Below are 12,889 nucleotides of genomic sequence, written 5' to 3' on the forward strand. Positions count from 1 at the left end.
CTCTGGCCCCATCATCTTCATCCTTTGCTGGAGTGAGAGGTAGGAGATGACAGTACGTCACGGGGTTATCAAAGATGGAGCTGGAAGGTAAGGCAGCTGCCTGCCTGACCCCAGACGCCCTGGGAAGATGCTAGGTTCTCTGCCTTTCCCTCTGCAAGTCTTGCCTCCCATTGACCTTTCTGCTCTGCATTCATTTGGGACATTTTGGAGGGCTGTGGTCAGAACTCTGTGCTTCCTGCTGTGGTCATGAAAGACCAACATTCCGCACAGGGTGTGGGCAGAGAAGCAACCCTACTGCTGTTTAAATCCACAGTGATGACATGCATTCAAAAATAATCTTGCATAGATACCCAGGATGGATGGAGGAGTCAGCCGGGCAGCCAGGCTCTGTTGAGGAAGTTTTCTGATTTGATTGGCCTTCTCCCAGTGTTAAATAACAGAAGCTCCTTAACGGTCTGACAGGGGTAACGGCTTTCCTTCCATTAAGTGGCTTCTTCACTGACCAATTACACACAAAAGAAAATTAGAGTGTCTCCACTGTTTTGAAGTTGTGGGGAGTGTCTTCCTTTATGTTTCATTAATCATTTTCTTTATGAAGCCCATTTCCTTTTCCTTGTAATGTTTATTCACATTAATAACACTTACATAAAATTAGATGCTCCTTATTTCACTAAGTGCAAATCAAAATAAGCATTCACTGCTGGCCCAGCAGCTGCTGCTGCTTTAATAATAGTAATATTTTTCATAGCAGTGCAAATGAATGCATTGCCTCCCAGTAAATAAAATGGTGCTAAGTCAGATAATGCTGTCACTGTCCCAAGGCCTCTGCATTTTGTGTATAACAGTTTGACCAATCCAGAATCTCTGCAGGAACTTCAATCAAGCACCTCCTTTCTGCTGGATGCGGTGCTGGGTACCCTACACACATCATCTTGCTTAATTTAGCCCTTCCAACAGCTCTCTGTAATTGGTGCAGTGTCCCTATTTTACAGATGACCAGTGAGGCTTAGAAGGGATTTGGCCCAATCTATGCTTTTCCTGCTTTAGACTTGTCCTCAAGAAAATGTGCTTTATATTGTGAATGGGATGATAATGAGAACAACCAGGAAATAGGTTTCAGCTGAAGCATGAGCTACTTAGAGTTGAACACGAGCTTCCTAACGGGTATTAAAATACCAACAGGATGGCCAAGGAAGTAGTATTTTTTTTCCTCTGGTTTTAAGATAATTTTGCCATTGATTGGCTTATGAACTAAACTGCATACTTATCATGTTCATACTTGTCTTCACTTTTAGTAGATTGTAAGTACCTTGGGGCCATGGATACACTTCCCCCCAATTTTGGACCCTAGTTAGCACTCAGAAATTTGACTAAAATGGTGAAGATTATAGTGAAACTACATTTTAATTAATTCTTGAGGGCAGATCTAGTAAAGGTTTTCCATATAGTGCTGTCTACCTCTTTGCACTTCAGTTACACGCTTACTGATTGCATACAACAGTTGCAAAACTCTCAATTCCTAAATTTCCTGAAGACTGTACCATGGATTCACGGGAGACCTGGATACCAAGCCAGATTCTCGGTCTGTCCTTCTGTTGTCTGCAACCTGCGGTCTTACGCTGGTAATTTAAGTAACAGGGAGTTGCGGTCTTACGCTGGTAATTTAAGTAACAGGGATAGCTCTCACTTTCTGAGTGCCAGCTCTGCATCAAGTACTTTACATATATTATTTCTGACCTTCAGATCATCCAGTTAGTATGTGATGGAGCCAGGAATCTAACCTACGTCTCTCAGGCTCTAAAGCTCAGACTGTCCCCCTGCCAACCAGCTTTAACTTTGTTGTGATTCAGTTGCAAAGTGCAAGGGAACAGAAGAGAGTCAGGTTAGCCACAGAGTCACTACTTGTCTTCTCTGTGCTATACTGTCTTCCCGATGACACTCCCCCCACACACCATGTGTACTAATCATGATACCCTTCAATCCCCTTCTCCCTCTCTCTCCTCCCCTTCCCCTTTGGTAACCCCTAGTCCCTTCTTGGAGTCTGTGAGTCTGCTGCTGCTTTGTTCCTTCAGTTTTGCTTCATCATTATACTCCACAAATGAGGGAAATCATTTGGTACTTTTCTTTCTCTGCATGGCTTATTTCACTGAGCATAATACCCTCTAGCTCCATCCATGTTGTTGCAAATGGTAGGATTTGTTTTCTTCTTATGGCTGAATAGTATTCCATTGTGTATATATACCACCTCTTCTTTATCCATCCATCTACTGATGGACACTTAGGTTGCTTCCATATCTTGGCTATCATAAATAGTGCTGTGATAAACATAGGGGTGCCTATGTCTTTTTGAGTTTGAGAACTTGGTTTTTTTGGGGTAAATTCCTAGAAGTGGAATTCCCGGGTCAATTGGTATTTCTATTTTTAGTTTTTTGAGGAATCTTCATATTGCTTTCTACAATGGTTGAACTGATTTACATTCCCACCAGCAGTGTAGGAGGGTTCCCCTTTCTCCACATCTTTGCCAGCATTTGTTGCTGCTTCTCTTTTGGATGTTGGCCATCCTAATTGGTATGAGGTGATATCTCATTGTGGTTTTAATTTGCATTTCTCTGATGATTAGTGATATGGAGCATCTTTTCATGTGCCTGTTGGCCATCTGAATTTCTTCTTTGGAGAAATGTCTGTTTAGCTCCTCTGCCCATTTTTTATTTGGCTTATCTGCTTTTTGTTTGTTGAGGTGCATGAGCTCTTTATATAATTTGGATGTCAACCGCTTATCAGATATGTCATTTATGAATATATTCTCCCATACTGTAGGATGTCTTTTTGTTCTACTGATCGTATCCTTTGCTGTACAGAAGCTTTTTAGTTTGATATAGTCCCACTTGTTCACTTTTGCTTTTGTTTCCCTTGCCCAGGGAGATATGTTCATGAAGAAATTGCTCATGTTTATGTCCAGTAGATTTTTGCCTATATTTTTTTCTAAGAGTTTTATGGTTTCATGACTTACATTCAGGTCTTTGATCCATTTTGAATTTACTTTTGTGTATGGGGTTAGACAGTGATCCAGTTTCATTCTCTTACATGTAGCTGTCCAGTTTTGCCAGCACCAGCTGTTGAAGAGGCTGTCATTTCCCCACTGTATATCCATGGCTCCTTTATTGTATATTAATTGACCATATATGCTTGAGTTTATATCTGGACTCTCTGTTCTGTTCCACTGGTCTATGTGTCTGAGCATTTACTTTCTTAATGGAAACAAATACACATATACACACATAACAAGACATTAGTCTGCCAGTGGAAAAGGAAAGCGTGGTCCCCTTGTGTACTTTGAGTGGGAAGCATTTAAATTTAGATAATTTATATCCATCTTCTAGGGGCAGCCAGTTCGTGATGTGTATCAGAAGGATTAATGAGAGAATTGGTGTTTTTGAAAAGAGTTGACCTCCCTGATTTTTCTTTATGAGTGGCAAGTAGTGAATCATAATTTGTGAGCAGTTGTGCTCTGCGTTTACTCTCCAACCTTGTTGAACTCTGTTATAGCAATTTCCAAAGTGCTTTCTTAGGTGTTGTCTCTTTTCATCTGCCCACCACTTGGTTAGTAAACAAGCCACCATTTCCTCATTTGACAGATGAGGAAACTGAGGCTCAGAAAGTTCAGATGACTTGCTAAAGGTCACAAGACTGGAGGTAGCACTGAAGTCAGTTATCAACCTCATGTGTTACCCCCACCCAGCTCACCATCTGAAAGAGACAGGCCCCTGTGGTCGTGGTCGGAGAAGCTTTGTTAGTTTCTAACTTAAAGTACCTTTTGAATTAAAAAGCATATGAATCTTTATTTTGTCCTCCCTTTTTATTCTGAGCAGCTCAGTCCTTTCAGTGGATTTTTGCTTTCGTTTCTGTTTTAGTTTGTTGGTTGTTTTTACTTTTACTCATACACAAAAGCAGAGAGACCAGAATGAATCTCCACATACTTGCCGCCCAGCTTCAACACAGGTCTGCTTTTGGTCAAGTCTTGTTTTCATCTCTGCCCCAGCCCTGATTTTTTGAGACAGTCCCAGATATTGTTTTATTCCATTCATAAATATGTTAGTATGTATCTCTAAAAGATAAGGACTTGGGGGATAAAAAAACCTGAATCACATTGCCGGTGTCACACCTGAAAAAAATAAGCATTTTCTCAGTATCATGATACAGTCAGTGTTCAGATTTCCCCAGTGGTCTTTTTTTCCTTTTTTCCTTTTTCTGTAAATGATTTGTTCAAATCTGGATCCAGGTGAGATCCCCATGATGAAATTCAGTGGTGTATATTTAAATTTTCTTTTAATCTTTGGGTGCCTCCTCTCTCTCCTTTTTTCCTCACAATGTATTTATTTGTTCAAAAAGTAGGTGGTTTGTCCTGTCCCATAGCCTGGATACTGTTGACTGCATCTCTTTGGTGTCATTTAATGTGCCACAGTCTATTCTTTTTTTTTTTTTTTTTGGTATCATTAATCTACAATTACATGAAGAACATTATGTTTACTAGGCTCCCCCCTTCACCAAGTCCCCGCCACATACCCCTTCACAGTCACTGTCCATCAGCATAGTAAGATGCTGTAAAATCACTACTTGTCTTCTCTGTGTTGCACAGCCCTCCCCGTGCCCCACACACATTATACATGCTAATGGTAATGCCCCCTTTCTTTTTCCCTGCCCTTATCCCTCCCTTTCCACCCATCCTCCCCAGTCCCTTTCCCTTTGGTAACTATTAGTCCATTCTTGGGTTCTGTGATTCTGCTGCTGTTTTGTTCCTTCAGTTTTCCTTTGTTCTTTTACTCCACATATGAGTGAAATCATTTGGTACTTGTCTTTCTCCGCCTGGCTTATTTCACTGAGCATAATACCCTCTTGCTCCATCCATGTTGTTGCCAATGGTAGGATCTGTTTTTTTCTTATGGCTGAGTAATATTCCATTGTGTATATGTACCACATCTTCTTTATCCATTCATCTACTGATGGACATTTAGGTTGCTTCCATTTCTTGGCTATTGTAAATAGTGCAGCGATAAACATAGGGGTGCATCTGTCTTTTTCAAACTGGGCTGCTGCATTCTTAGGGTAAATTCCTAGGAGTGGAATTCCTGGGTCAAATGGTATTTCTATTTTGAGCATTCTGAGGAATCTCCATACTGCTTTCCACAATGGTTAAACTAATTTACATTCCCACCAGCAGTGTAGGAGGGTTCCCCTTTCTCCACAACCTCGCCAACGTTTGTTGTTGTTTGTCTTTTGGATGGCGGCCATCCTTACTGGTGTGAGGTGATATCTCATTGTGGTTTTAATTTGCATTTCTCTGATGACAAGCGATGTGGAGCATCTTTTCATGTGTCTGTTGGCCATCTGAATTTCTTCTTTGGAGAACTGTCTATTCAGCTCCTCTGCCCATTTTTTAATTGAATTATTTGCTTTTTGTTTGTTGAGGTATATGAGCTCTTTATATATTTTGGATGTCAGCCCTTTATCAGATCTGTCATTTATGAATATATTCTCCCATACTGTAGATACCTTTTTGTTCTATTGATGGTGTCCTTTGCTGTACAGAAGCTTTTTACCTTGATATAGTCCCACTTGTTCATTTTTGCTTTTGTTTCTCTTGCCCAGAGAGATATGTCATGAAGAAGTCACTCATTGCCACAGTCTATTCTTAACATACTTTTGTTCCTAATAATTTTTTGATGTTGAAGAATAAAAGGAAGCTACTCCCTTTGTAGAAAACTAGGAAAAGCTTAGAAAAGAAAAAAGTCATCCATAATCCCACTGGCTAGAGATGACCACTACTGTCACTTCAGGTATTTCTTCCAGATAGATCCATATTTTGTTGTATCATTTAACCCATCATGAGCATTATCCCACATCACTTAAAAGTCAACAGCAACGTTTTATAAGGTGTGTCATTGTATTAATGGTATTTCCTTCCTTCCCTGAAGTTGCCCCCAGCTGAGGAGTATGTCTGGCTTAGTAGTTGCCCCAGAGGAAGACCTATTGTTGAAAACAGAGCAGTGAATGAATGTTCATTACATCTGTCATCATCTGCACTAGAGCTGATAGATTCCTAGAAGTAGAATTACTGGGTTAAAAGCCAGGTCTATTCATAAATCTCTGATACAGTTGTCAGATTGCTAGATTCCCCCCCCAGAAAAGTGGTGTGTGTCATGTTACACCCCCTGCTCTGGGTAGCCCGTGAAAGTGCTTTTCTCCACACAAGGACAGCTTTGAACAAGGCCTTGACTTAACAGTTTCTCTGGAGAACACAGCTGGACTAATGATGTGCTGTAGTGCCCTTGTTCATGTGTGCTGGTGAGCTGGAAATTATTGTGAGAGTGAAGAGAAGCAGTGAGCAAGGGTGTTCAGTCTGTGGGCTCGGCAGAGCAGAGAACTAAGAGCCGATGTGGTGTCAGTGTCACGGGGAAGTGGGCAGCTCTGCCGTAGCAACCCTGCAGCCCCTTTGTGGTGACTTCTTTACCCTGTATGGCCTCTATGCCGAAATAACTGCTTACCATGTGGTAAGGCCTCTGCCTTGTGGGTTCAGGAATAAAGAAATAGCATTCACTGTGAGAGGGGTGAATGGGAAGAAGACCAGATGTAGAGTCCGTTTCCTAACCAGGGTGTCACTGGGCCTCAGGTAGCCCCTCTTCTTTCTCCCTTCTTCCTGGACAATTTTGCTTCCTTTTATTAACTCCAGGGGGCATTTCTCCAGCTGAGAAACTCCTTTGAATTAATAAGTATCTTCTGCAAACTCAAGTACTGCCATATCATTCACATATAGTTGTGAATTAGTTGGATTGTTTCCTACTTAACACTCGGCTGAGAAGTACAGAGGGGAAATGTTGCAGAGAGGAGGCTCCTCTGAAAGTCAGGTGGGTGGGGTGGTCCCTGGGGTCAGGGCCTTGGTAACAATCTGAGGGAAGAAGGCTCAGAGGGGAAGGTACCAAAAGCCGCTTTAACTTGTTTTTTTCTGAGAGTTGGCACATACTTTTTTTAGAAGCCAAGCTGTAATTCAGAAGACCTTAAGTTGGCAATTGGCTGGGGAGCCTCATCACTTTGTCCTGTGAACTGGTTACTTTATGGGCTTGTAAGGAGGTTTTCCTGGGCTAACCTGGAAACCCAATCACTAGTGTTTTCTGGGGTGGTGCTTTCTCAGTTCCAAAGGTTTCAGAGACGCCATTCTTAGCTCTGAGATTGCCTGGGAACATGTTTGGCCTCTGCTTCCCTAAGGAGTCCAAGCAGTGGCTTTCTGGAGCATTTTTCCCAGTGGTATTTCAGCTTACAGTAGACTTCTTGAAGTCAAGATCATGCTAGGGCCCATGCTGAGTATTTTACATGTGGTATCTTATAGAAAGCAAAGTAAGTAATATTAACTTCATTTTTACAGATGATAAAATTGAACACAGCAATACAGTGACTTCACCCAGGTTTGCAGTCAGTGGGGAAGTTGGAACTTGTGTCTATAAGGCCCATGGTCTTTCCATCCTTGACATCTGAGGTGTTACTTTTGCCCATTTGGTACTCTTCTTCATCCTCCTTGCCCCTTTAAGGCTTCTTACTTCTTCCTGGGGTCCCAGGACATTCTCCCCCCAACACCGCTGTGATTGCCCTGGCTTATGGTCTGTATATCTTCCCTGCCAAGCCTGCTTTTTCCCCCAGAAGAAGATGTCACTGATGGTTCCCTTAAAGGTGTCAATGCGTGATAAGGCACCACAGCAGCTCACCCCTCCCGGAGCAGTATGTCCTAACAGTGCATGATGCCCGGACCCAACAGAGTGACAGGCTCTGGAGGCATTGTGGGGAGGTAGTTTTAGGTGTTGAGCATGGGGATCCCCTCATACCTTATAGTGCAGCTGCCTCTCTGTCCCCATATCTCAGCCAGTAAACCCTTCAAAACAACGCCACATTAAAGACAGTGCTTAATTTAATCTTTGCATCAGCCTCAGGAGTTAGATTCTCAGGTTCCTGTTTTACAGAGACTTGGAGACATGCAAGCTCTTGACATATATTTTACCATTGATCCCCACAACAAATCTGTGACGTAAGTAATACTTGAATTTTCAGATGAGGAGCCTGAGGTTTGGCAGTGGACAGTTTCCTGGCTCAGGCTGTACTGCTAAAAGAAAAGACCAAGCTCTTTCTGTTCCCAAGTCTCCAGGTCTCTGCTCTTAACCATCCTGCTTGCAGTTCTTACCCAATATCCCGCAACTGCTGCTCGGTCAAGTCTACTCACAGAGCTAGACTTGTGGGCTTGCTCTTAAAAGTATGAGTAATGGGCAGGAGCTTGACATTGTGACACTTGAATCATTCATCTATTTTGCGGAGCAGGGTAACATTCCGGATGCCTGTGCCTACCCAGGCATGCTGTGGGTGGTGGGCGTGCTTTACCCTGGAGCTGTCATTTGAGAATTCAGTGTCAAATTTACATCCTGCTGCAACATATCCTGTTACTTGACTTAGTGACTTAGTTTGATCTAGTAGCACCCGCACAACTATGTGGCATTACTAAATCACATTAAATATTAATGAAAAATAACAAACCCCACTCCATAACACCTCCTACCCCCCAAAACAAGCACAACTTAGTATCTTACCATAAGCTTCCTGGGAATGTCTCATCTATTGCAATGATTGCACAATCTTAAGCAACATTGAGGAACCATTATAATAGACACAATTTATTAAATTTCTCTTTGGAGCCTGTGTTAAGTTCTTTATGTAGATATTTCCAATCCCTAAAACAGCTTTGCAAGAATTTCTCCATTTTACATATAGGGAGAGAATAGATGGTTAGAGAAGATCAATAAATGCCCAAATTGCACAACTGTCGTATGGTAGAACTAAGCTTCAAACCAGGCTGGTTCAGCTACTCAGTGTCACACCACTGCCCTATGGGTTATAGCCTGTTTAAAAAAGTATATAGACCTGGAATGAAAATTTTAAGTTCATATTAAAATATTTATACATTTGATGTATTGAGTACAAGGGTATGAGTACCACAAATATTAATCAAATATTTACTTTCTGCCCCTGACCTTCTACCAGAAACATTTACCATGTGAAGGGAGATAGATTTGCTGCACATCCTGCATAAGTTGTTACCCGGGGTGAGTTAATTTGTGTTTATTTTCAAAAGTACTGGTTGCTTCCCAAGGGCCTAACTTGTTTGACTCTCTCGTTTGATAAATTGCTATGTTAGTCTGTTTCCTACCTCTCAGGGAAGGCCGGGTGGCTTTTCTTTCCCTGGGAAGTTCCCCTTTGCCTTGCAGCCAGCCAGCCATTCTTTCTTGCAACGCTGTGATGTTTGGAAAGCAGTGAATTACTATGGGTCACTCCCTTCTCCAGCCTGTCTGCTCAGCCTTTTCTTCAGTAGAACCACCACGTTGAGATGTTGGTTCAGAGCGTGTCACATTTCTCTTTGGGTCTTACTCTTCTGTGAATCTCCAAAGCCTGGAAACCTGTAGAATGAACCCTATTTGAATGAACAAATGAAGACACACATGCATATGTACCCACCCCCCCAACACGTGCAGGGGTTCTTTGAAGAATTTAGGCCTGGGGAGCTTGGGCGTGTGTGTGGAGAGTTGAGGATTAGGAGAGTGTGGGAGTATTGTCTGTAGGACTGGTGGGGGCGGGTTGGGGAGAATTTTAGAACTTGTATGAGTTCTAGGGAAATAATGAAATCTTGGCATTTGGAGGCAGAAGGAGTCTCAGTGACCATGGAGGTCAGCCACCTCATTTTCCAGATCATAGATTTCTCATCAGCCCTGAGATCACAAACCACTGCCCGCTTGAGGGCAGAGAACCAGACAGATCTCCTTAAATTGATACCTTTGATTTTAACACAACTGGTCATCACATTGTGTTTTATGTTTTAAGTAATTGATTTGTTTTGTGTTTGGACTCTGAGATGATTTTGTCAGGAGGAAAAACAATTTTAAAAATCCTAGAAAGTGATCAGGTAGAACACCATCTTTAAGTGGAAGCGAACTGCCCTCTGCTGAACTTTGTGATAAGAGCGTTTGCTGTCTGCCTCTTGCTCTGCCCCTCTTTGCATTCTCAGTGAGTGCTTTCCCCCATGGCCCCTTGTTCTCCTTGAAGGTTACTTATCAATTTGCTGACTCTTAAAATTTGCTCTCCACAAAGATTTAAATTATCTGTCCACATCTTTTCCACAGAATGATTCTTTAACAGTTGGAAAGATTCCCAGTATCTTGTATTTATCTAAGAGTCTTATATTTATCTAAGTATCTTATATTTATCTAACATCATACAGTTTACAAAGAATTCTGTGTATATTATCTTACTTTGTGAGATTTTGATGAAGAAACAATAGTTGAGAGGAGTTAACTTGCTTAAAATCTCACAGAAGGTAACAGTGGTTTAAGTAATGATTCCTGGTGAGAAGATTCTCATGCCCATGGCTTTTTCCATGAAAAAGACCATCTTTTTCCTTTAAAAGGCTCCCTGATGAAGAGTTGCTCCATCTGCATTTGTTGGGCTTACCTAGAATTCCTTGAGCTTGAGGCTTTATTTCCCACTGTCTCCTCAGGCGCTCGCTCTCCTGACTGCTGCACTGCCCTGACTGGGAACGAGGTCTCCTTAGTGCTCGGGTGTTGCTGTTCTCTGCTTCTGCCCTGTGAGCTTGATTGTCAGGCCAGCAGCCCCGGTTCTGGACTGAGCACTCAGCAGAAAGAGCCTAGCCACAGCTGCCCTGGGGGAAGTTGCCAAGGAGGTCTGGGATCTGTTGGAGCTGCAAGCTGGCCAGAGCAGCAGCAGGCTCTCAGCGCTGGTGTGGCAGGGGGTGGTGATTCTCCTCAGTTTGGAGCTGAGGAAACCCAGAAACAGAGATGTCAAGCTGTCAGAAGGTGACGGACCAGGGGCCACTGCTACCCAGCATGTACAAACATTTCCCAACACACCTCTTTGCAGACTTTTGATAGCAGAAATGAAAAAATTCCACACAGATGCATGTAACCAGCTACAGTCATTGGAGATACTGCAGAATGTTTGCTAGGGTGGCAGTGGACACCAAGCTTTTTGAGAGTAGCTGGGATAATGTTTCTGGAGGAGGGTCCCCCTCTTTGTTTACCTGATATACATCTTTGCTTCCTGTATGCAGAGTAATTGAGCAGCTCGTTTTTATGGAGTGCTGTTAAACTATTTAAGTTTAATAACTTAAACACCATTCTAAGTTAACTGCATCCACTTAAACCTCATACCTACCATTTCAGTTAGGCACTGCTCAGTGCCTGCCACTACCACCTACCAGCTGTGCACTTTGGACATGTTACTGAGTGTCTCTGAGCCTTGAGCACCTGCCCCCAGCATCATGTGTAAAGCTGTGCTTTATTCTCACTGTAGTCCTGATACTGTCTGACTCATGGGCCTGCTGCAAGGTGAAGGGGGACACCCTGAGATCTCCAGGTGGTCTGACCCCTGGTGCTAGTGTGTGATCTAGAGCAACACTTCTCCCTCGAGCCTCTTTCTTCACCTGGGAAGTGGGCATCATTGGGATTGAGAGGGTTGCCGTAAGGCTAATGTGAGGTACTGGCTGTCAGGCACATTTTGCTCTCCGTTGGTACCTAGTAAATGCTTGGCAGAATGGTAGCTGCAGACTCATATAGACTTACCCTCAGCAGACTGTTCTCACTCTATTCTACGTACATTAGGTAATAGCAAGGCTGGCCACCCTGCTCTGCTCTTAACTTAGAGGCGAGACTGTTTTAGTGAAAGGGATTTCAGGTTGAGGTATACAAGAAAGTGAAAAAATTATGAAAACGAAGGGAAATAGAAGAGAACAGGTGCCAGAGAAGCTCTGAGAAGCTATGGATAAGGTTCTGCCAGCCACTAGTACTTTCATTTCATGGGATGGAACGAAACCCCTTCCCACCACCTCCATACACTCTCAGCTTTTATTTGTTGATAGCGCTCTATTTCTGTTTCAGTTGGTTCAAGCTGCTAAAACAAAATATTATAGAAATGGTGGCTTGTAAACAAAATAAATTTGTCTCCAAGTTGTGGAGGCTGGAAATGCAATGTCAGGGTGCCAGCACGGGCAGGCTCTGGTGAGGGTCCTCTTCTGGGGTGCAGACTGCTGACTCTCCCCACAGGTGAAGGGGTAAGGGAACCCTCCGGGTTCTCTCTTATAAGGGCACCACTCCTATTCATGGGGGCTGCACTCTGTGACATAATCATCTACCAAAGGTCCCACCTCCAAATACCATCATGTCGGGAGGTAGGAATTTTGACATGTGAATTTGAGTGGGATGCAAACATTCAGTCTGCTGAAATAACATTTTTTTAAATTCTGTTAATGTTCATGGACACAGTAGGATTTGATTATTTGGGGAGAACTAGCATGCTTAATTAGTATTCAGAATTTATACTTTATAACAGGAATTTTCTTTGGAGAATATTCATGTTTGTTACACTGTGGAGACGTATTCCTGAAAAGTGACATATTGCATTGGTTTTCAGTGAGGAATCAGGCAAGTGGTTGGAGGTACAGGGAATGAACCCAACTGTCAGTTAATATAGGAGTTACACTGATTCATATTCCTGTATTTTCTCTGAAGCATGCACATTCTTTTGGACTTGAGATGATAGTTGTAGTAAGTAGATGCTAAATCAAACTTTAGAAAGGTAATCTGACATAGAAAACACATTAAAATACTTTCAAATCAATCCCAGTATTTTACCAGCCTGTGCCATAATTTTTTCACTGTTCACTGACTAAGCCTTTCCTTATTTGCTTGTACAAGTTCTAGTGGGAGATTGTATGACCAATGAGCTCTTTGTCATTGCTCCATTACAGAGACTCTCCAAATGTGGTCTTGGATCTGTGGTGGTCCCGAGA

General features: G+C 42.5%; 1 protein-coding gene across 6 annotated transcripts in view; it reads left to right on the forward strand.

Annotated features, from left to right (window-relative positions):
• Positions 1-12,889, forward strand: part of ASAP1 (ArfGAP with SH3 domain, ankyrin repeat and PH domain 1) — a 367,393-nt gene that overhangs the window by 87,070 nt on the left and 267,434 nt on the right. The gene's annotated exons all lie outside the window — the stretch shown is intronic.

The sequence above is a fragment of the Manis pentadactyla genome, chromosome 3 (genome assembly GCF_030020395.1).
Source record: "Manis pentadactyla isolate mManPen7 chromosome 3, mManPen7.hap1, whole genome shotgun sequence".
In the NCBI taxonomy this organism is placed as follows: domain Eukaryota; kingdom Metazoa; phylum Chordata; class Mammalia; order Pholidota; family Manidae; genus Manis; species Manis pentadactyla.